Source organism: Arachis hypogaea, chromosome 16 (assembly GCF_003086295.3).
Source record: "Arachis hypogaea cultivar Tifrunner chromosome 16, arahy.Tifrunner.gnm2.J5K5, whole genome shotgun sequence".
Lineage (NCBI taxonomy): Eukaryota > Viridiplantae > Streptophyta > Magnoliopsida > Fabales > Fabaceae > Arachis > Arachis hypogaea.
Window position 1 is genome coordinate 116,160,738 of NC_092051.1, and position 3,779 is coordinate 116,164,516.

The window sequence follows — 3,779 nt, forward strand, 5'->3', positions numbered from 1 at the left end:
GTCTGTGGTATTCCGAGTAGGATCTGGGAAGGGATGGCTGTGACGAGCTTCAAACTCGCGAGTGCTGGGCGTAGTGACAGACGCAAAAGGATAGTAAATCCTATTCCAGTATGATCGAGAACCGACAGATGATTAGCCATGCAGTGACAGCGCATTGGACCATTTTCACAGAGAGGACGGGATGTAGCCATTGACAACGGTGATGCCCAACATAAAGCTTGCCATGGAAGGGAGTAGGAATGATTGGATGAAGACAGTAGGAAAGCAGAGGTTCAGGAGAAACGAAAGCATCTCTATACGCTTATCTGAAATTCTCACCAATGAATTACATATGTACCTCTATCCTAGTTTATATTTTAATTATGTTTTAATTATCAATTCTCTATAACCATTTGAATCCGCCTGACTGAGATTTACAAGGTGACCATAGCTTGCTTCAAGCCGACAATCTCCGTGGGATCGACCCTTACTCACGTAAGGTTTATTACTTGGACTAACCAGTGCACTTGCTGGTTAGTTGTGCGAAGTTGTGACAAAGTGTGTGAATTACGTTTTGAGCACCAAGTTTTTGGTGCCGTTGTTAAGGATCACAATTTTGTGCACCAAGTTTTTGGCGCCGTTGCCGGGGATTGTTCGAGTTTGGACAACTGACGGTTCATCTTGTTGCTCAGATTAGGTAATTTTATTTTAATTTTAAACTTTTTGTTTTTGTTATTTTTATTTTCAAAATATTTTCAAAAAACAAAAAAATAAATTATTCTATATTCCTCAGAATTTTTAAGAATGAATTCTAGAGTTTCAGATGATGCTTTTATCATCACATGAGTCAGTTGATTCCCATCAATTTGGCTGTTGTATGTAATGTCCTGCTGAAGCTTGTTCTACCCTGTCTAATCTCTTTAGACTGAAACTTTAGACTAACATTGCAGGATTCCTGGAATCTTTATGAAAAATTTTGAGTTTCTTATTTTCTTTTTCCAAATAATTTTAAAAAAATCCAAAAAAAAATTTTATAAAATAATAAAAACCAAAAATTTGATGTTTCTTGTTTAAGTCTAGAGTCAATTTTTAAGTTTGGTGTCAATTGTATATTTCTATTTTTTCTCAAAATTTTCGAAAAAATTCATGCATGGTGTTCTTCATGATCTTCAAGTTGTTCTTGATAAGTCTTCTTGTTTGATCTTCATATTTTCTTGTTTTGTGTCTCATCTTGTTTTTCATATGCAATCTTGCATTCATAGTGTCTAAAAACTAAAAATTTCTAAGTTTGGTGTCTTGCATGTTTTTCTTTTCTTAAAAATTTTCAAAAATAAGTTCTTGGTGTACATCTTGACATTCGAAATGTTCTTGGTGTTCATCTTGACATTCATAGTGTTCTTGCATGCATCATTTGTTTTGATCCAAAACTTTCATGCATTGAGTCTTTTTCTTGTTTTTCTCTCTCATCATTAAAAAATTTAAAAATAAAAAAATATCTTTCCCTTATTTCACTCATAAATTTCGAAAATTTGAGTTGACTTTTTCAAAACTTTTTAAAAATTTAGTTGTTTCTTATGAGTCAAATCAAATTTTCAATTTAAAAATCTTATCTTTTTCAAAATCATTTTCAAAAATCAAATCTTTTTCATTTTTCTTTCATAATTTTCGAAAATTCTAAATTGATTTTCAAAAGCTTTTTCTTATTTTGTTTCATAACTTCAAATCTTTACTAACAATTAATGTGATTGATTAAAAAATATTAAGTTTGTTACTTGCCTAGTAAGAAAGGTTCAATCTTTAAATTTTAAAATCATATCTTTTTGTTTCTTGTTAGTCAAGTAATCAACTTTAATTTTCAAAATAAAATCTTTTTAAGTTTCTTTTTCAAATCTTTTTCAAAATAAGTTTCAATCACATCTTTTTCAAAATCAATTTCAAAATCGTTTCTAACTTCTTATCTTTTCAAATTTGATTTTCAAATCTTTTTCAATTAACCACTTGACTTTTTGTTTGATTCTTATCTTTTCCAAAACTACCTAACTAACTCTCTCTTTAATTTTCGAAAATCACCTTCCTCTTTTTCGAAATTCCTTTTCAATTAACTAATTGTTTTAAATTTTAATTTAATTTAATTTCATTTTTCTTTTTAATTTTCGAATTTTAACTTTAATTTTTAAATTAAAAACAAAAATTTTATTTTATTTTTCGAATTCTCTCATCTCATCCCCTTCTATTTATTTATTTATCTAGTAACACCCTTCTTTCACTCAAAATTCGAACCCACTCCTCTCCCTTGTGTTTGGATTCTTATTTTTTTCTTTTTCTATTCTTCTCTTCTACTCACATAAAGGAACCTCTCTACTGTGGCAAAGAGGATCCCTATTATTTCTGTTTCCTTCTTTTTCGTATGAGAAGAAGCAAGGACAAGAACATTCTTGAAGCTGATCCGGAACCTGAAAGGACTCTGAAGAGGAAGCTAAGAGAAGCTAAAACACAACACTCTGAAGAGAACTTTACTGCAATTTTCGAAAAAGAAGGAGATATGGCCGAAAATAATGACAATGCAAGGAAGATGCTTGGTGACTTTACTACACCAAATTCCAACTTACATGAAAGAAGCATCTCAATCCCTGCCATTGGAGCAAACAATTTTGAGCTTAAACCTCAATTAGTTTCTCTGATGCAACAGAACTGCAAGTTTCATGGACTTCCATCTGAAGATCCTTTTCAGTTTTTAACTGAATTCTTGCAGATCTGTGATACTGTTAAGACTAATGGGATTGATTTCGAGGTCTACAGGCTCGTGCTTTTCCCGTTTTCTGTAAGAGACAGAGCTAGAATATGGTTGGACTCTCAACCTAAAGATAGCCTGAACTCTTGGGATAAGCTGGTCACGACTTTCTTAGCCAAGTTCTTTCCTCCTCAAAAGCTTAGTAAGCTTAGAGTGGATGTTCAAACCTTCAGACAGAAAGAAGGTGAATCCCTCTATGAAGCTTGGGAGAGATATAAGCAACTGACCAAAAAGTGTCCATCTGACATGCTTTCAGAATGGACCATCCTGGATATATTCTATGATGGTCTGTCTGAGCTATCAAAGATGTCACTGGACCATTTTGCAGGCGGATCCATTAACCTAAAGAAAACGCCTGCAGAAGTTCAGGAACTCATTGACATGGTTGCTAATAACCAGTTCATGTACACTTCTGAGAGGAATCCTGTAAGTAATGGGACGCTTCAAAGGAGGAGAGTTCTTGAAATTGATGCTCTGAATGCCATATTGGCTCAGAACAAAATATTGACTCAGCAAGTCAATATGATTTCTCAGAGTCTGAATAGAATGCAAGCTGCATCCAACAGTACTCAAGAGGCATCTTCTGAAGAAGAAGCTTATGATCTTGAGAACCCTGCAATAGCAGAGGTGAATTACATGGGGGAACCCTATGGAAATACCTATAATCCCTCGTGGAGAAATCATCCAAATTTCTCATGGAAGGACCAACAAAAGCCTCAACAAGGCTTTAATAATGGTGGAAGAAACAGGTTTAGCAATAGCAAGCCTTTTCCATCATCCACTTAGCAACAGATAGAGAATTCTGAGCAGAATCCATCTAGCTTAGTGAAGGAGGATGGAGTGCTCTTGATGTTCCACCCTTAGTTGCTTCCAATAATTGTGTGGAAGAAAATGTATCCCCTGAGGTATCTCAAGGATCTCTTGATTTGTAGTCAAATGTTCTACCACTGAGCTATAGACCCTTGATGAAAGCTTTTGTCTTCCCTTTCCTCTTTCTAGAGGTTTCTCT

At 34.0% G+C, this 3,779-nt stretch overlaps 1 non-coding gene across 1 annotated transcript; it reads right to left on the reverse strand.

Annotated features, from left to right (window-relative positions):
* Positions 1-2,914: 2,914 nt before the first annotated feature.
* On the reverse strand, positions 2,915-3,018 carry LOC112761766 (small nucleolar RNA R71). Its single transcript, XR_003182144.1, has one exon. It is a non-coding gene; the product is annotated as a small nucleolar RNA R71 (small nucleolar RNA).
* Between the last annotated feature and the right edge of the window lie 761 nt (positions 3,019-3,779).